Consider the following 21,103-nt stretch of genomic DNA (forward strand, 5'->3'; position numbering starts at 1 on the left):
TAAATTCAAGTTAACTAGATCCTAGGGGTCAGGCAATCAGGCTTCAGCCCAGGGCATGGAACAGAGTCTGCCCTTAATGACTTAAAAACTCAGATGATGAGAGTAGGGACAAAGGGAAACCTTCCTTACTACTCCTATTAGATTTGTCTGCAGCACCTAGTTGACCACAGCCCCATTCTCTCTGGAAGCCTCCTCTTGGATTGCCTCCTTCCTAGAAGGCAGAATATTGAAAGTATTCTCTGACAATGCCTGCGCGGTGCCCACCTCCATCACCTGTGGAGTACCCCAAGAGTTTTGTGTCTCGCCAACTCTGTACAACATATTTACCAAGCCCCTCTTCGACCTCCTCGGCTCCCTCGGTATAACCTACACAAACTACGCAGACAACATGCAAATTCCACTCCCTCTCACTGGCTCTCACACAGAAGATGCAACCACTCTAAGCTCTACCTATGCAATTATCCAAGCCTGGATGGCTACCCACAGTCTCTGTCTCACTGACGAGAAAATTGAACTTCTCACCATTGGTCACTCAGCCGTGCCAAAGAAAACTGAAGACTATGGGGGTCACTATGTGTTCGGAGGTAGCCATGGTGCTATTAGCACCATGGCTGCCTCCAAACTCGTGTCCGGGTTCTCTGAATGGGGACTTACCGGGTCATTCCAACCTTGGAGGACCCAGTAAGTCCCCATTCCGGGAACCATTCCCCATTCCCATTCGAGCCTCCATAGGGCTCAATGGAAATGGGGAGGGAGCTAATAACGGGGCCTGCAAATAGTGGGCCCGTTATTAGCTCCCTGGTCCCTTAGCGGCTCCCGCTAAGGACGGCTGGTTTTACCAGCCGGCCTTAGTGGAACCCGCTAAGGGACCTCGGAATGCGGCGGTAAGGGGTTAACGGCACCGGCATCCTTACCCGTGCCGTTAACCCCTTACCACAGCACTCGTAATGAGGCCCTAAGTCTCTACAGCCGTTAAAACTCTTGGAGTCTACCTTGACACCACCCTATCCCTTACTTGTCAAGTGAATGCTATATCCTCCTCAGCAGACTACTCAACTAAACTCTTAAAGGCTGCCAGACCCTTCTTCACTACAGACAACTGCCTTACGATCACCCGTGCTGTGGTGGGTGCCAGGCTGGATTACTGTAATGCACTATTTTCCAGAATCTCAGCCCACAACATAAACAAATTCCAGACTATCCAAAACAACACCCTACGAGCTGCTCTGGACATTCCCAGGTCTGAACGTAGAGCTGTACATTGGCTCCGCATCCGGGCAAGAATTGCTTTCAAGACACTTGCTATCATCCACAGATGCATATCCAAATCTGCCTCGCTCTATCTGTACCGTACCATAGTTTCACCAAGACTCACTCAGCAAGGCCCACTAGAACCCTGTACACACATAGACTGGCTGAACGTAAATTCAAACGTGTAAAATGTTCCTGTCATTGCTGCCAAGCAATGGAATTCCCTCCCTCCTGGACTCATACTGGGCCTTCCATAAAGTCCTCAAATCCTGGCTGTTCAACTAAGTTCAACTTCTTAACCTCATAAATTACCTAATGGCCTGGTTTATTTTACTGAATGTCTGTAACCACGTGAATGTTTATATCTGTGCATCTGGGCTACATGTAGCTGGTTCTCTCCAGCGCCCTGATGCCTGAGGGCTTGTGCTGGGCTATACACATGAAATACATAAATAAAATGAATAAGAAGGGTAAGGATCCCCTTCTTTGTAGTTCCTATAGACTCATTTCACTCCTCAATGTTGAAGCAAAGATATTTACCCCGGTCCTTGCCTCTAGGTTGGATATGTATATGCCTGGCCTTGTCCATTTGGATCAGGTGGGATTGACAAGGTGGCGCCAGGTGGCTGACAGTGCAGAAGACATTACACCTCATGGATATGGTGAAGGGAGAGGGGGAATCCTACATTGCTCTCTATTGATGCAGAGAAGGCGTTTGACAGGGTCGACTGGATCTTTCTTGAGGCGGGTTTTGCAAAGGTTTGCGGGTGGTCTACTTGGGAGCTCTTCTTATGAGGGACTTACAGGACTTGTATGAGGTTAATTACCCCCCCTTTGCTTGGAAGGTTATATAAGGACTTGGGGAAATGGGAAGGGCTCAATGTTCCATGGATGGCACGCCTGAAGTGCAATCAAGATGAATCTCCTTCAGCTGCTTCTGGTCAGGGTTTCTGAGGCTACATTTAGATCAGTGAAGAGACGCCTGTTACGCTTCTTATGGCAAAGGAAGAAAGCACGGGTGGCGTATGATATTTTGGTGCTTCCAAAGGAGTGTCGGGGGGGTGGTTTCCCGGATTTCTATCTGTATTATAAAGCGGCACAGCTTCGGGTATTGATTGCCCACTTGAGGGGACAGGTGGAGTGTCAGTGGGTTGGTCTGGATAATTATCACCTGAGACCGGTTATGGTGGTGGAATGGTTGTAGGTGCTTCAGAATAAGATTTCCGCTTAGAATAAGTGAACATTCAATTTTTGGTACTGTAAAAACGGTGGGCACACGTTTTTAGGATAGAAGATACAGATTTATTCGTTCATTTGCAAAGAAAGAAAATAGGACATGTGACCAACTGCTACACACTAAACAATAACATTCTACACCACATAATACACTCTCTACATTCCACCCCAGTGTTCCATACCCCCTCCAGACAGATGCATTGCAACACACCTCCATCCTTTACCCTTCACACAATCCAATATATAACAAGAACATTAACTATATACAATAAACACTATATGCATCAATGAACAGGTAATTCCTTTCCCGTCCAAAGTTTCAAAATCTTGTCACCATGTTCAATGGCCTGCTACCTTTTTTGAAATATTTGCAAGGAACTTGGGGTTGGTCACCCTAGGTTACCTGGGGGCAACCAGACGTGGACTCCCTGCTCACTGTGCTCAGAGAGGCACAGCTTCACCTCACTGATGAGGCCCAACAAGGCTGAAACACATGTATGGGGTTGCTGTTGCTACTCTTGTTCAGAGAGGAATTGCCATAGCATTTCGGTGCTGGACTGCCCATGTGGGCGGGACAAAGACTGATATGCAAATGCATATTTCCCATCTGTGAAAGGTACAGTGAGCAAAAAGCGTGTGCTGCAAACTCTCATCTCAGAACAGGTTATCATGCCATGTTCTTTCTGGAGAGGAGCGCCTGCTACCTTTTTTGAAACACCATGTTCAATGGGTCACAATACGTATCACTCATCTGACTGACTTCACTGTTGTCACCCTAGTCAAATTCCACACCTGACCACCTCACACCCTTACGGTACCTCTCAATACTTGCGTCACCTGGACAGGCTCGGTATACAACAATCCCCCTTTCTTTTGACAGCACCATTTTTTGATCAGCACCCAATCACCCATTGCAACCTCCAACGTTTTCTTCCCCAACCTCTCATTAACTCGGGCCACCAATACTCTCCTCTTAAAACGCCCTTGGTCTTTGACACACCAATATGACCTTCATGCCCAACATCCACCAATTTCTTTCTCAAAGCACGAGGAACGACTGCACGATCCCACCGGTACAAAATATCACCCTTCACACACAATTCCGCCCTTACTTCCCACAAAGACTTCTCTTCACCACTCAAAAGCCATTTTTCGGGCCATGCTCGTTTCCAATGTGAAAACGGTGGCCACACGTTTTTAGGATAGAAGAGACAGATGTATTCACACAGTTACAAAGAAAGAAAAGACCCCCAACGCATCCATTGGAGGACATGTAACCAACTGCTACCTCGAAAACAATAACTTTCTACACCACATAATAAACTCTCTACATTCCACCACAATGTTCCATACCCCCTCCAGACAGATGCAATTTGGCGCAAGGGACCTGAGATGCTGGGGGTCACGACATGGCCCTCCCTGTTGAGTCATCTGTCGGCCACAGGAGAGGTTTGAGAGTTAGTTTAAGGCGGGTTTGGAGCGGGTTGGACAGTTGAGGAAGGGGGGCAATGTATTCCCCTACCAGACTTGAGTAGGCACTGGATATCGGGCCTTTGTCTGTGTTCTCCTATCTGCAGCTAAAGGGAGTGATTACGGCTGATATGTGGAAGGCGCAGGTGGAGCAGGATAACACTCCGAAAGGGAGGGTTCTCGACTCACAGACAGAGATGAAGGGTTTGATCCCCCGGCTCTACGGGGTTCTGATAGAGGTGGGTAAGGGATGTTTCTGGGGGCGAGTCCACTCTGCTGGCCAAGTGTGGTGCGCGGGCAGATTAGTGGCACATGTGGTGGGGGTGCGATAAGGAGCAGGTGTTTTGGGACGATGTGCTTGGCTGGAGGTGGATGGGGTGGTGCGGATACGGATGCCCTTGCTTGTGCTATTCGGCCTGGAGGCAATTGAGGGGGAAAACCGGGGATTAGCGCATATGGTGCATTGTTTGCTCTGGACGGCGGGACGGGTATTGAGACAGGCTGGAGGGGGTTCTGTGCCCGATTCATGCCCCCTTGAGGCCTGGGGTAGTTGGGCTCAGGTTAGAGTGTTGCTGGAGGGTTTGTCTCTCGATGGCTCTGGTTGGGCCCCTCCTACGGGGGAGGTGATCTAGGTGTGGGTGCTGGGCTTTACCGTTTGGAGAATGTGGTGATTGTGGCTAAAGGTTTGCCGTTCCGTTGGTTTTTTCTTTTCTTCTGTTCATGTGGTTTGATTGTATTGCTTAGGTGCTCAGATATCGCACAGGCAGTCTGTTTTGTAGTAACTATGAGTCTGGAGGTGTTTTTCTATATTGATTGATGTGGTTTTAACCATTGCTCTTTTGAGAATTTGTGCCATCACAATGGGGCAATCACCGGAGGGAGGTCATGACTGGAGTCTTTCTAGACGTTACAAGGAGGTCATTCCTAGGCCACACAGGAACCAGCCACGTGATACAACAGCTGAAATTGGACCACTACAGAACGGGGTGAGACCTGCTCCCCACTTAGTTGAATCACCTTTTGACTAAAGAAGAAGGATTTCACTGGATGTCTATTAGGGTACAGTCTGTCCGAAGTACTCAGCTATTGGGGTGAAGATAACGCTTTCCAAGGAGGAAGTGAGACCACCCCCCAACCACTTCAGTGACACATTAAAAGTGACCGTCTGATGACCAAGGCCTGCCTGCTGCTGGACAAGGCCTGCCTGCTGTTGGGCAAGGCCTGCTGCTGCAGGGCAAGGCCGGCCTGCTGCTGGGAAAGTACTGCCTGCTGTTGGGCAAGGCCTGCCTGCTGCTGGACAAAGGTCTGCCTGCTGTTGGGCAAGGCCTGCCTGCTGCTGGACAAGGCCTGCCTACTGCTTGGCAAGGCCTGCCTGCTGCTGGACAAGGCCTGCCTGCTGTTGGGCAAGGCCTGCCTGCTGCTAGGCAAGGCCTGCCTGCTGCTGGGAAAGTCCTGCCTGCTGTTGGGCAAGGCCTGCCTACTGCTTGGCAAGGCCTGCCTGCTGCTGGACAAGGCCTGCCTGCTGCTGGGAAAGTCCTGCCTGCTGTTGGGTAAGACCTGCCTGCTGTTGGGCAAGGCCTGCCTGCTGCTGGACAAAGGTCTACCTGCTGCTGGACAAGGCGTGCCTGCTGCTTGGCAAGGCCTGCCTGCTGTTGGGCAAGGCCTGCCTGCTGTTTGGCAAGGCCTGCCTGCTGTTGGGCAAGGCCTGCCTGCTGCCTGGCAAGGCCTGCCTGCTGCTGCACAAGGCCTGCCTGCTGTTGGGCAAGGCCTGCCTGCTGCTGGACAAGGCCTGCCTGCTGCTGACACACTGGGACCAGTACCCTTCAAGTGTCCCTGGTGAGCTTCCTGGCTTGGAAGGGCAGATAAAGGACTCACATTCCCTCAGAGACACTGGACAGGGTCTCGCTTCACACCAAGGACCTGCTGCTGGGACAGACCTGACCACTGCTTGGACACTAGTACCCAGGACTCTGTCTGCTGAGCATAATCCTGGCTCGTTGCTGTTGAGTCCCCGAAAGAAGATGTTAAGCTATCTACAGTGGTTCTATACGCTGTGGCCTTGTTCTCTTGGCCCCTGTGACCATGAAGACCCCACTCCTTCCCTTTTGTAAAACACATACGTAAACTTGACCCTTTCTGCAAAGACAATTGCCTGAATACCTGTCTTCACATCCAGAGTACCCCTCCCAACCACAAGGCTACATATTTCATTGCACGTGGGCTGCGTTTGTTTATATGAGTTTGTTGTTCTTTTAGTTTGAGTGAAGTCTTTTATAAACCGTTGTTTGCAGATTTCTTTCATATTGCCACCACAGTACCATTGCAGTTTAGATATTTCCTTGCTAGCTCTCACCCCTCTTGAAGCTTCTCGCCTACCCTCAGCCCATGCTACCTTAACGAGGCATAAGTGGTACCATTCATGTTGTCCCTCACCCCTCTTGAAGTGTATAGCCTACCCTCGGCACTTGCTACCTTAACGAGGCGTAAGAGGTATCCCATTCATGTTGTGTCTCACCCCTCTTGAAGCTTCTCGCCTACCCTCAGCCCATGCTACCTTAACGAGGCATAAGAGGTACCATTCATGTTGTGCCTCAACCTTTTTGAAGCGTATAGCCTACCCTCAGCCCATGCTACCTTAACAAGGCATAAGAGGTACCATTCATGTTGTGCCTCAACATTCTTGAAGCGTATAGCCTACCCTCAGCCCATGCTACCTTAACAAGGCATAAGAGGTACCATTCATGTTGTGCCTCAACCTTCTTGAAGCGTATAGCCTACCCTCAGCCCATGCTACCTTAACGTGACATAAGAGGTACCATTCATGTTGTGCCTCAACCTTCTTGAAGCGTATAGCCTACCCTCAGCCCATGCTACCTTAACGAGGCATAAGAGGTACCATTCATGTTGTGCCTCAACCTTCTTGAAGCGTATAGCCTACCTTCGGCCCATGCTACCTTAACGAGGCATAAGTGGTACCATTCTTGTTGTCCCTCACCCCTCTTGAAGTGTATAGCCTACCCTCGGCACTTGCTACCTTAACGAGGCTTAAGAAGTATCCTATTCATGTTGTATCTCACCCCTCTTTAAGCGTCTGGCCTACCCTCGGCCCATGCTACCTTAACAAGGCATAAGAGGTACCATTCATGTTGTGCCTCAACCTTCTTGAAGCGTATAGCCTACCCTCAGCCCATGCTACCTTAACAAGGCATAAGAGGTACCATTCACGTTGTGCCTCAACCTTCTTGAAGCGTATAGCCTACCCTCAGCCCATGCTACCTTAATGAGGCATAAGAGGTACCATTCATGTTGTGCCTCAACCTTCTTGAAGCGTATAGCCTACCCTCAGCCCATGAAACCTTAACGAGGCATAAGAGGTACCATTCATGTTGTGCCTCAACCTTCTTGAAGCGTATAGCCTACCTTCGCCCCATGCTACCTTAACGAGGCATAAGTGGTACCATTCATGTTGTCCTTCACCCCTCTTTAAGTGTATAGCCTACCCTCGGCACTTGCTACCTTAACGAGGCGTAAGAGGTATCCCATTCATGTTGTGTCTCACCCCTCTTTAAGTGTCTGGCCTACCCTCGGCCTATGCTAACTTAACGAGGCATAAGAGGTACCATTCTTTTTTTTTTTTTTGATGGTTTAGTTTATTTATAAACTTTTTCATCTGTGTGTTAGAGTGTGTTAGAGAAATGAGTGAAGTGTGTCTCAGGGAGTTTGTTTGCTGAGTTCTAGTATAGTGCTGAGAAAGAGAGTGATTGTGTATGTGTATTTGTTATTTTGCCCACTGAGTAGGGCGGTTCATCTTTCTTTTGTGTTCATTTGCTGTGCAGAGTTCAAAAAAGGCCCCAAATTGTTTGCGTTGGCTTGATAGTGACTGGCATTCCATCAACAGGTGAAATAGGGTTTCCGGAGTTGTTTCAACCTTGTAGAACCGGCAGTAGTTATTTGTGGTGGAAATCTGCCTAGTTGTCGCTAGGTATGAGTTTGTAGGTAGGATGTTCAGGCGTATTCTTAAAAATGCTGTTCTGATGGTTTGGTCTGGGAACATTTGAAGATATAATGGTAACTCGTGGATTTTTCTATTAGCTTTGCTGCACTGAAGATTCTGTTGATAGGCACTTTTGATTTGGATCGTTTTTATCCAATCGTTCCGAAGAAGTTTGATTTTAGCATGTTGTGGACGAAGAGTTAATAGTTCTTCTGATATCTCTTCGTTTTCCATTTACTTGATTAAGGTCTGTTTCCATTTTTGTAGTACCGTGTTGTTGAAGGTGTTTGCATGAGCTCTCAAAATTTGGATCGCTGAGGTTTTCTGGTCAGAAAGGATTTTTCGGAAAATGTCTAATCTCTTCCAGAGTACGATGGATGCAACTGATTGGGTTGCCATTTCGTGTCTTATTCTTGGCATGGGGTATGACTGCGGAAGATGAAGAATTTTACACCAAAAAATTGCTTCATATTTCGTCCAGTTTACTGTGCCAGCATTCATCATTGCTTCTGTTCCGTAAGTTACTATAGGGATATATTTTTGTCTATAGTAAGCCATGATAGGTCTGAAAGAGAATTTCCCATATTTCCTATGTAGAAGACATCCTTGTCGTGCCAGCGTTTGTGATGTTTGTTCTATTTTGTCCAACCATTGTTCTTCAGTTTTGGATTGATTTATTAGTATACCAAGATATTTGAAGGTTGTCACGTTTTCTAGTTGGTTTCCATCGATGTTGAATACTGGTTGTTTTGTTTTTTTTGTTTGTGGTTTAGTTAAAGTCATTGTCTTGGTTTTTGTAATGTTGATTGCTAGTTCGTTTAAGTTCATGTAGCAGCTCAGTGCTGTCAGGGCTGCTTGTAGTCCAGAGGTCGTTTTATCAAGAAGGATGATGTCATCTGCGTATGCCATAACGGGGACTGGTATTGAGTTTATTTTCGGGGGGTTGGTTTGATTGCTGATCAAGTGTTCCTCAATGTCTGCTGTGAACAAGTTGTATAGGGTTGCCGCCAAAGGGCACCCTTGCTTTAATCTGTTTACTGTGGCAATTGCGTTGGTGGTAGCGCCTTGTTTTGATAGTTTCACTTTTATGGAAGTTTCTGAGTATAGTAGGATGATTGGCTCCAGGATGTTCGATGGGCACTTCCATGCTTTGAGTTTGGACCAAAGTTTGTGTCGTGATATGGCGTCAAAGGCCATCTTCAGGTCTATAAAATCAGCATGTACAGTGTTGCGATTGGTGATGGCTTCATGTTTTATTAGGTGGAGTAGTATCAAGTTGATGTTGGTTCCCACGTTGGCGGTGAAGCCCGTTTGTCTGGCCGAGAACCTGCCGTTGTCAATTGCCCAAGCAGTTAATTGCTTCAGTAATGTTGACGCAAAAAGTTTTCCCAGCGGGTCCAGTAGGTCGATTGGCCGAAAATTCTGTGGTTCGTCTCGATGGCCTTGCTTGTAGATTGGGACGATTATGGCTGACCTCCAAGAGTTTGGAATTTGGTTGAGTATTTTTATCAGAGCTATGATCTGGCACATGAAATTTGCCCAGGCCGGCGGGTCCTGTTTGATGACAGCATTGGATATTCCGTCGGGACCAGGTGCTCTAGAGGTGTTTAGGTTTTTGATCATTCGTATGAGTTCATCATATCCAGCCTTTACTTGCCATTTTGATTTATTCTGGGTCGTTTCGTCTTGAGATTGCGATGATCGGGCTCCATAGATTGTTGAAAAGTGTGTGATCCATTTTTCTTGCGAGACGTTAGCCGTCAATTTGTGTTGTTTTTGTGAGTTGTCGTTGAGGAGGTTCCAGAGGTCTCTCGTGTTGTGAGAATTGTATGTTTTCATTATGTTTTCTGCGTCAGCCTGTTGGAAGATTTTTTGTTGAGATTTTCTCCAGTTCAAGTATGCTTGTTTCAGATTTTTTTTTCTTGTTGTATTGTCTGCAGATTTTGTTTTCTTCAGGTGACGTATCGATTTTGCCAAACATTTTTTCTTGTCAGCTATTTCCTGGTTGTATGTGTGGTGGTGGTTTTGATGTGGTTGGTTTTTAACTGTTTGTCGGAAGGGTAGTAGGATCCATTCATAGTTCAATTTGTCAGTGTTTCTCAGGTTGGAAGCGTGAAGTCTCTCTGGTAAATGTACCATCGCTGGTTGTGGGATGCGTAGTCTGGAGGATGTTCCATCGAGTTCTAGTGGACATGATGGTACAGGTTTTTCCTGGTCAGTTAGCGGACGAGAGTGTGCAGTTAGTTGATTGTGGTCACTTTTGTCTGATGTTATCGTTTGAGCTGTCATAACAGATGCATGCAAGTTGTGTGATAAAAATATGTAATCAATGATTGCAGTTGAAGATCCTCTTGACCATGTTGGCATGTAGGGTGCAGAGTTGTTCCTTGCATGGTCGAGGAGGATCAAGTTGCGGGTAGTGATTTCATTCATCCATCTACTTGCTTTTGGTGAGAGTTGTGTTTGTGTTCGGAGAGTGCCATTCTGGGTAAATAGATTGATGTTCAGGTCTCCACAGATTATAATTTCTACAGATTGTTGGTTTGCGATAATTGTGTCGATTGATATGAATCCAATTCATGTTGTGTCTCACCCCTCTTGAAGCGTCTAGCCTACTCTTAGCCCATGCTACCTTAACGAGGCGTAAGAGGTATACCATTCATGTTGTGTCTTACCCCTCTTAAAGCATATTGCCTACTCTCAGCCCATGATACCTTAACGAGGCATAAGAGGTATACCATTCATGTTGTGTCTCACCCATCTTGAAGCGTATAGCCTATCCTCAGCGCTTGCTACCTTAACGAGGCTAAAGTGGTATACCATTCACGTTGTACCTCATCCCTCTTGAAGCGTCTGGCCTACCCTTGGCCCATGCTACTTTATCGAGGCATAAGAGGTTTACCATTCATGTTGTGCCTTACCCCTCTTGAAGCATCTACCCTACCCTCGGCCCATGCTAACTTAATGAGGCATAAGAGGTGTACCATTCATGTTGTGCCTCACCCCTCTTGAAGCGCTCGCCTACCCTCAGCCCTGGCTAGCTTAACAAGGCATGAGAGGTATACCATTCATGTTGTGCCTCACCCCTCTTGAAACATCTAGCCTACCCTCAGCCCATGCTACCTTAATGAGGCATAAGAGGTATACCATTCATGTTGTCCCTCACCCCTCTTTAAGCATACACCCTACCCTCAGCCCATGCTACCTTAACAAGGCATAAGAGGTACCATTCATGTTGTGCCTCAACATTCTTGAAGCGTATAGCCTACCCTTGGTCCATAATACCTTAACGAGCCATAAGAGGTACCATTCATGTTGTGCCTCAACCTTCTTGAAGCGTATAGCCTACCCTTGGCCTATCCTACCTTAACGAAGCATAAGAGGTACATCATTCATGTTTTGCCTCACCCCTCTTCCCACCTCAGCTGACCACCTGAACTAATTCCTTTGGGTTCTACTTCGACAGACTCCTCTCATTCAATGAGCACATAGTAAGGAACACACAGACAGATTGGGAACATTAAACCATTCATCCCAGCAAACAACTTCAGATCTGCTGGTCAAGCCTTGGTCTGCTCCCACCTCGATGGTGGCAATGCTCTCCTTGAGGCTACATGGCAACCAAACTAGCAACCCTGAGATGTGTCTTACATGCCACAGCACGACTCAGAGGATGCCAAAAATTCAACCATAGCACCCCAACCCTCATTAAACTGCACTGTCTCCTGCTGCAAGCCTGTATCATCTTCAAATACTGTTGCATCATCTACAAAGCTATCACCCTGTACTTCCCAAGTGACCTCACTGACAGACTCAGCATTTCTCAGAGGCAAACCATCCACCAGAAGTAAGGATGTGTGCAGACTTGAACTCTGCCAGTGGATTAAAGAAAGAACCAGAAGACAGTCTTCTCTGTCTACGTCCCCAAGACTCTGGAACCTCCTCCCTGTCAATATCAGACTCACCCCCTCGCATTTACATTTCAGGAATGAGCTTAAGGCACCCACACCCGAAACTAACATGAGACTGGGCAATCTGTTCCCCCTTGTTTCCTCGCCTGGTTGTTTGTTGGTTCCTTGCTGCCAAACTGCTCGCCTTGCCTTCGTCCGTTGCTAGTTCCCCGCTCCCTTGTATTGATCCCCTGTTGTTAACTCTCCAAACCTTTGTGGAAATTCACTGCGATCTGCTTCCTTCACCATGTACTTTCCTGTGTAAAGCGTTCCATTGCCTCTCAAAGCTAAGTCCACACTCAATAAATAACCTAATAATAACAACAGAGAAGATATGTGCTCACCCTGCATCACTGCCTCCCTCTCATCTAACACGCTAATCTAGACATGTACCCATCCTGCTGCCCCTGCCTCCCTCTCATCTTACACATCACAGCAGAATTCTTATCCTGCCTCCACTGCCTCCCTCTCATCTAACATGCCAATCTAGACATGTACCCATCCTGCTGCCCCTGCCTCCCTCTCATCTTACATGTCACAGCAGACATCTCATCCTGCCTCAACTGCCTCCCTCTCATCTTACACGTCACAGCAGACATCTCATCCTGCCTCCTTCTCAACTTAAACGTCACAGCAGACATCTCATCGTGCCTCAACTGCCTTGGCTCTCAATTTACACATCACAGCAGGCATCTCACCCTGCCTACCTCTCATCTTACACATCACAGCAGCTATCTCATCCTGCCTCCATTGCCTCCTTCTATTCTTACACTTCACGTGCAGACATTTCATCCTGCACTGCCTCCTTCTCTTCATATACATCACAGCAGACATCTCATCCTACCTCCACTGCCTCCCTCTCATGTTATACGTCACAGCAGACATCTCATCCTGCCTCCCTCCCATCTTAGATGTCACAGCAGATATCTCCTCCTGCCGATACTGCCTCCCTCTCATCTTACGCGTCACAGCAGAGATCTCATCCTGCTTCCCCTGCCTCTCTCTCATCTTATGTGTCACAGCAGACATCTCATCCTGCCTCAACCTCCTCCCTCTCATCTTACACACCACAGCAGACATCTCATCCTGCCTCCACTGCCTCCCTCTTATCTTACACGTCACAGCAGACATCTCATCCTGCCTCCACTGCCCCCTATCTTCATATGCATCAAAGCAGGCATCTCATCCTGCCTCTATTGCCTCCCTCTCATTTTACACATCACAGCAGACATCTCATCCTGCCTCCCTCCCATCTTAGACGTCACAGCAGACATCTCCTCCTGCCGATACTGCCTCCCTCTCATCTTACATGTCACACCAGACATCTCACCCTGCTTCAACTGCCTCCCTCTCATCTTACGCATCATAACAGACATCTCATCCTGCTTCCACTGCCTCATTCTCGCCTTACACGTCACAGCAGACATCTCATCCTGCCTCCCTCCCATTTTAGATGTCACAGCAGATATCTCCTCCTGCCGATACTGCCTCCCTCTCATCTTACGCGTCACAGCAGACATCTCATCCTGCTTCCCCTGCCTCTCTCTCATCTTATGTGTCACAGCAGACATCTCATCCTGCCTCAACCTCCTCCCTCTCATCTTACACACCACAGCAGACATCTCATCCTGCTTCCACTGCCTCATTCTCGCCTTACACGTCACAGCAGACATCTCATCCTGCTTCCACTGCCTCATTCTCGCCTTACACGTCACAGCAGACATCTCATCCTGCCTCCACTGCCTCCCTCTCATGTTATACGTCACAGCAGTCATCTCATCCTGCCTCCCTCCCATCTTAGATGTCACAGCAGATATCTCCTCCTGCCTCTATTGCCTCCATCTCATCTTACACATCACAGCAGACATCTCATCCTGCCTCCCTCCCATCTTAGACGTCACAGCAGACATCTCCTCCTGCCGATACTGCCTCCCTCTCATCTTTCATGTCACACCAGACATCTCACCCTGCTTCAACTGCCTCCCTCTCATCTTACGCATCATAGCAGACATCTCATCCTGCTTCCACTGCCTCATTCTCGCCTTACACGTCACAGCAGACATCTCATCCTGTCTCCACTGCCTCCCTCTCATCTTATGCCTCACAGCAGTCATCTCATCCTGCCTCCCTCCCATCTTAGATGTCACAGCAGATATCTCCTCCTGCCTCTATTGCCTCCCTCTCATCTTACACATCACAGCAGACATCTCATCCTGCCTCCCTCCCATCTTAGACGTCACAGTAGACATCTCCTCCTGCCGATACTGCCTCCCTCTCATCTTACATGTCACACCAGACATCTCACCCTGCTTCAACTGCCTCCCTCTCATCTTACGCATCATAGCAGACATCTCATCCTGCTTCCACTGCCTCATTCTCGCCTTACACGTCACAGCAGACATCTCATCCTGTCTCCACTGCCTCCCTCTCATCTTATGCCTCACAGCAGTCATCTCATCCTGCCTCCATCCCATCTTAGATGTCACAGCAGATATCTCCTCCTGCCTCTATTGCCTCCCTCTCATCTTACACATCACAGCAGACATCTCATCCTGCCTCCCTCCCATCTTAGACATCACAGCAGACATCTCCTCCTGCCGATACTGCCTCCCTCTCATCTTACATGTCACACCAGACATCTCACCCTGCTTCAACTGCCTCCCTCTCATCTTACGCATCATAGCAGACATATCATCCTGCTTCCACTGCCTCATTCTCGCCTTACACGTCACAGCAGACATCTCATCCTGTCTCCACTGCCTCCCTCTCGTCTTATGCCTCACAGCTGTCATCTCATCCTGCCTCCCTCCCATCTTAGATGTCACAGCAGATATCTCCTCCTGCCTCTATTGCCTCCCTCTCATCTTACACATCACAGCAGACATCTCATCCTGCCTCCCTCCCATCTTAGACATCACAGCAGACATCTCCTCCTGCCGATACTGCCTCCCTCTCATCTTACATGTCACACCAGACATCTCACCCTGCTTCAACTGCCTCCCTCTCATCTTACGCATCATAGCAGACATCTCATCCTGCTTCCACTGCCTCATTCTCGCCTTACACGTCACAGCAGACATCTCATCCTGTCTCCACTGCCTCCCTCTCGTCTTATGCCTCACAGCTGTCATCTCATCCTGCCTCCCTCCCATCTTAGATGTCACAGCAGATATCTCCTCCTGCCTCTATTGCCTCCCTCTCATCTTACACATCACAGCAGACATCTCATCCTGCCTCCCTCCCATCTTAGACATCACAGCAGACATCTCCTCCTGCCGATACTGCCTCCCTCTCATCTTACATGTCACACCAGACATCTCACCCTGCTTCAACTGCCTCCCTCTCATCTTACGCATCATAGCAGACATCTCATCCTGCTTCCACTGCCTCATTCTCGCCTTACACGTCACAGCAGACATCTCATCCTGTCTCCACTGCCTCCCTCTCATCTTATGCCTCACAGCAGACATCTCATCCTGCCTCCGCCAGGAAGAGAACGGTCAGAAGCCCAGTGACCTTTCTCTTCCTGCCATTGATGTGCTTGCGTCTGAGAAGATGTGACGGCATCAAGCCTTGGTGTGGCATCCCAAATCTTCACTTCAGGTACAGTCTGTGCGCTGGCTGACAGGTCACATGAATTTGCATAATCCAGTCACATTCTGAGTTTTGCAGGATGTTTGATTTCTCTGGATGTTTAGATCACTGCAGACCTTTCATGACCAACCAGGCAGAGACATTCTGACCCAACACACACCTGCGGCAGAATAACACACTCGCTAGTGGTGCATCTTTACTGCACCAGGACCAGAATTCCAGGGGAGAGCACGAAGACACGTTGAGCAGGTACCAGATAAAACTCTAATTTATTGGGGTTTGATGACAAACAGTACCCCCCAGCATCCTCTGCCAGCATATCCCGAAATATGGCTCCGCCAGAGCCCTTTGGCGCCAACTCTCTGCAGGACCAACTGTTTCTCCAAGCAGAGAGTGGGAGGCAGATCCCTCTCCTCGGCTGGTGCATCCCTCTGGAACAGCTTCCCTCCCCCCTCAGACTTACATGAGATCTCCTTAAGTTCCGGAAACTTCTCAAGACCTTCCTTTTCTTCTCTTCCTTCCCTCTCACCCTCCCTTGCTAAATTTTCCATCTGCCGCTGGACTGGAGCCTGTTCACTTCAGAGTCATACAAGGGCCAGATCACCCCCCACCTGCCTTCCCCTAACATCCTCTGCCAGCACTTGCCCTTGGGCTCCCTTTCCAGGACTATCCCAACGTAGTCCTCCTGTCCACTGCACTCCTCATCGCCTCTACCCGCCTGTTTCCCCTGGCACTACCCACCTCGGCCCAACTAGCACTTGCCTACCCCCACCCAAGGGGGTACCCCACTTCTGCACTTCTCTCTCAGCCCCCTCCCCCTTGCACTTATCACATCGTTCATGAACTTCATGGTAGGATTGAAACAAGACCAATATAATTGTCACGTCCGCTCCCTCTACGGGGCGACTAACTCCCTCTAGGGGGCGGCTCACGTGGACTTTCTGGCACAGGTGGAGACGAGTTTCATGCATCGCCTCTACCTCCTCCAACATGTCGGTAGCAAGGAAAAGCAGCGCTCCAGCCTTCCGAATCCGAGAGTGTCGGATGACTCCGCCCCCAACCTCGCAGAATGGATTTCCTTTGGCGGCGTCTTCGTTCCAGCGCGTTGCTACTGTTTTCAGAGGCCACGCACCGTGAGTTCGTAATTCTAGGATAGCTCTCTTTACCCTTCGAATACTCCTCTTGTCTGTAATCTTTCAACCGTCTCTCCCTTTTCTCAGTATCAGACTCCTCTGTTGTTGGTCCTCTTCCCTACCAGCTCTCCACACGCTTACACCGAAGGCATTGGTTCTACACTCTGCAGTACGTATAGTTCCGTACCCCCCCAGCATACAACATACTTTCATTCATTCCATCACTAACCTTTCTCCATTCTTCAGTCTCTTCTGCAAGGACAGGGAGTTACTTTCTACCACGCGCTGAACAGAATACAACCTTCGTGCAAGCCGTCTTACACCCCCTCAACAGACATTCAGACTTAAAGGTATATCGCTCACCAGAGTCCTACTTCAGCAATCTCTCCCTTTTCTAAACACCACCTGGTTTCTCTCTTCAGGATAGTTCGCGATCGCAAGTCCAACTCCCGAAGTCACTCCTGGGGAATCAAGACTCGCCCATCGCTTCTTTCGAGTTCCTGGCACAACAGGGTTTTCTCCCCCACAAGGGTTTCCCTGACTTCCCCTCCTCGACCTGGGTTTCTCCGGCGCGGGGAGAGGAGGTTAGGTGAGCTTTCCATTCGTCTCTACGAATTCCTACTGGACCAGGTTAGTGTTGTCTTGTTGTTTATCTGATATCTGCAGTAGGGACTGTGAACACCAAACCTTTGGAAAAAAGGTACATAGATTGTAACAGTTAGCAACGCCCGAGTTTTTCAAGACTATACCAGACTCACAGTCTTTATTGATAGAATCAGAGGATCCATTATGGACCAACAAATACAACAATTAATGGCAGCGGTTCAGTCCCTGTCATCCGAGGTCCAGCAATTGAAGCTAGAGAATACCAGCTTGAGGCAACAGGTGGGTCGAGCAGCCCATAGCTCGGAAGTACCTCCTGGCCCATTACCCACAGGACGTTTTGATGGTAATCCCCATGCAGTCAAGGAATTTCTTGAGTCCTGTTCTGTACAGTTCGCCTTTAAGGCAGCCTTTTTCCCGACAGATAGAGACAAGGTGGGCCATATGATTGCCCAAATGTCAGGGCTTGCGTTAGCATGGGCCACTCCTTTGGTTACCAGTAACAATCCCATACTCGATTCCTACCCTGCCTTTTGTAACAGCATAAAGAGTATGTTTGGGAGACAGGAGATAACCATTGCCTCACAGGAAAAGTTATTGGATTGTAAACAGGGTAGTCAGGATCTCCTTTCCTATATCACATGCTTTAAGCAACTAGCTTCTGACACGGCATGGGCCGATGAAGCTTTGATGACCATATTCCGAAGAGGACTTTCAGAGGATTTAAAGGACGAGGTGTCCCGAGCCCCACGTCCACATAACATGGCGGAATACATCTCACTGGTTATGCAGTTAGACTATAGACTGCAAGAAAGACAGAAAGAAAAGAAAAAAGGAAAGAGCAGACAAACCACCGAAGGTACCCTGTCTCCTATTAGACCAGTTCCTTCCGAGGAGCCGATGCAAATAGGGAATACGAGAGGCCATTTATCTGTGGGTGAACGTACCAGAAGGCGTACTCAGGGTCTTTGTATGTATTGTGGAGAGAGCTCTCACTTGGTCAAGGAATGTCCCCATACTCCCCCTAGGAAGGCGGGAAACGCCAGCGCCCGACCGTAAGGGGAACGACGGTGCAGGGTTCCAGAGTTACTAGTTCCCTTCAAAGCATTCCCAGGGTTCAACAAGATTTATCCACAGAAAACCAGATGATAGTACTTGAAGTTACGCTAGTCTGGGGTAGCACAAGATTGGAAAACGTGTCCGCACTTATCGATAGCGGAGCCGCAGGAAATTTTTTAGATGACACATTTGCTACTAAACCGGGGATTCCAAAAGTACCCAAGGCATTAATGATCCCGGTTGAGAGTGTGGACGGTAGCCCTCTTACTTCCGGTCCCATAAAAGACCACACTTCTCCTCTCACGATGACTATAGCGGCACATCAAGAGATCCTGAAATTAGATTTAATCAAGACTGCACATTATCCTGTAATCTTAGGATTGCCATGGCTGAGATTACACAACCCCTTTATTAACTGGAGAGCTGGTACTCTTTTTTTGGGGTCAGAACATTGTGTTCACAACTGCCATAACTTAGTCGCCTCCACCTCCAAGAACAAGCATTCTCAAGAGTCTTTTTGTGTTACAAATAAGATTCTTAACGAAGTAAACACTCTTCCTCAGGAATATCAGGAATTCCACCAGGTCTTTGCAAAGACAGAATTCACTGAATTACCACCTCACCGCAGAGATGACTGTTGTATAGATCTGGTTCCGAATAGTCCTCTCCCCTTTGGCCGCATGTACATATTGTCCGCCAAGGAAAAAGAGCCACTGAAAGAATATCTGAAGACAAATCTAGAAAATGGCTTAATCACGGAATCCACCTCTCCTGCAGCGGCGTCACTCTTCTTTATTCCAAAGAAAAACACGTCCGAGTTACGTCCCTGCATTGACTTCAGGGGGTTAAATAAGATCACAGTGCCGGACAAGTATCCCATGCCACTTATTCCGGATATCTTGGAAGCGCTTAGAGGAGCTAGACTCTACACTAAACTGGATCTACGCGGTGCTTATCACCTCATCCGCATAAGAAAAGGGGACGAATGGAAGACCGCCTTTCGGACACCATTCGGTCATTTTCAATATAGTGTAATGCCATTTGGATTAGCCAATGCCCCAGCAATATTCCAAAGGTTTATGGACCACATTTTTGCAGATATAGCCCTACATTTTGTCATTGTCTATTTAGATGACATTTTGGTGTTTTCATCCACCCTTGCAGACCATGGCCCTCATTACGACCCTGGCGGAATCCGAAAAACGATGGCGGAAATGGAATACCGCCATCGAATACCGCCCGTTGCGATTAAGACCCGTCACCGTAAAGTACGATGCCATCAGCGACACCGTAGTGAACGCCAACGCAAACTGCACCAAGTACGCGCACGCGCGCCCTGCAAAACCGTAAATTTCGCCATGGCGCAACGGTACGCGAATGCCGACCCCAGCGGACATCCACATAACGCCATCAAGCATGGCGGAAAGTACCATTCCAACCATGGCGAGAACTATGGCATCGCGAACCAACCGTAAATGGCCCTGCTGAGTGCCCGTACTCCACTACCTGGCCACATAGCACAACTCCCCGTAGGCGCAATGTAGTCACACCATGCAACCAGTGGAATGAACAAGTCCCCCATCGCATGCCACCAGTGTAAACATGCAAAGCAGCAACCTGAGGGAGACCGCACCAGCCCTGTACACATGCCAGTTGCCAAACCAACCATCAGCACAAGCACGTACCACACAACTGTACCCAGAAGCCGGAACCCAATGCAGATCACCTCACAACACATCGCGCCACAAATCGGGACATGCCACATTACCAGCAAAGAATAACGCCACACGGGTAATATCTGAATAAAAATTTAATGCACATCAAAATCACCAAGCCCATACAGCCATACGAACATAAACTCCCAACTGATCATCATTACTGTGGGCTGCATCCGCAAGAAATGACCAGCTGCCCCTTGTGTGACGCCCTGTACCCCCATGGCACACAGGGGCTACATCAACGTCCAAAAAGGCAACATGGAAGCGGCCAGGACCGCAGGCCGTCCCATGAAGTAGGCACTAGTCCAGCTGGAAGGTAGGTATGCTGCACCTAGCCACTAGTACTGCGTAAGGACATGTGGCCCATTGGCGATCGTCCCATAAGACCGTAATGGAGCTCCACTGATTAACCCGAAGCTGCAGGTGTCGACTGAAGAAGCCATCTGCAGGAGTGGCGTACAGATGGCAGCGGCAGAAGGGGAGGAGATACCTGTCACCCGAATGAAAAAGAAAATGGCATGGGCATCCGAACTCCATACGAATAACTCACTACATGCAACACACTAAACATACAACCATATGCATGCTAGCCCACCCAAAAGGACCAATTCCACCCGAAAATCACTTACGAAATACAACGACATTAATCGAGGTGAATACACTATCACAAACGAGTGTCTGTGTGCATGCGCCTGTCAGTACAGGATCCATCAGATGGGATTATCAACGTGCATAGACACAAGGGATTGAAGGCGCGTCGAGACAGGGAGGGTCCAACAAGGGCAGACAGACGATGGTCCCACCATGGCAGCTTTGCATCACATAGCGCAGGGGAAGGGGACAGATTCCAAATAGCCATGTACATGGCAGACCCCCAATTAAATCATCTGTCCATGCATCCATCCATCCATCATTCCCTCATCCCGGTATGAAAACGCCAGAATATCCACTCACATGACATTAGAAATTTCCATTGAGTCTGTGCGTAATGCAGCCTGCTAAATCCACTGTGCTCCTGCCCGGATTCCCAGTGTAGTGAAGGAACATGCATCTGGGAACGTCCTGCCTAATCGTCCACTACGCTATTGCGCATCC

This window comes from Ambystoma mexicanum, chromosome 11 (genome assembly GCF_040938575.1).
Source record: "Ambystoma mexicanum isolate Mex_15411 chromosome 11, UKY_AmexF1_1, whole genome shotgun sequence".
NCBI classification, from domain to species: Eukaryota; Metazoa; Chordata; class Amphibia; order Caudata; family Ambystomatidae; genus Ambystoma; species Ambystoma mexicanum.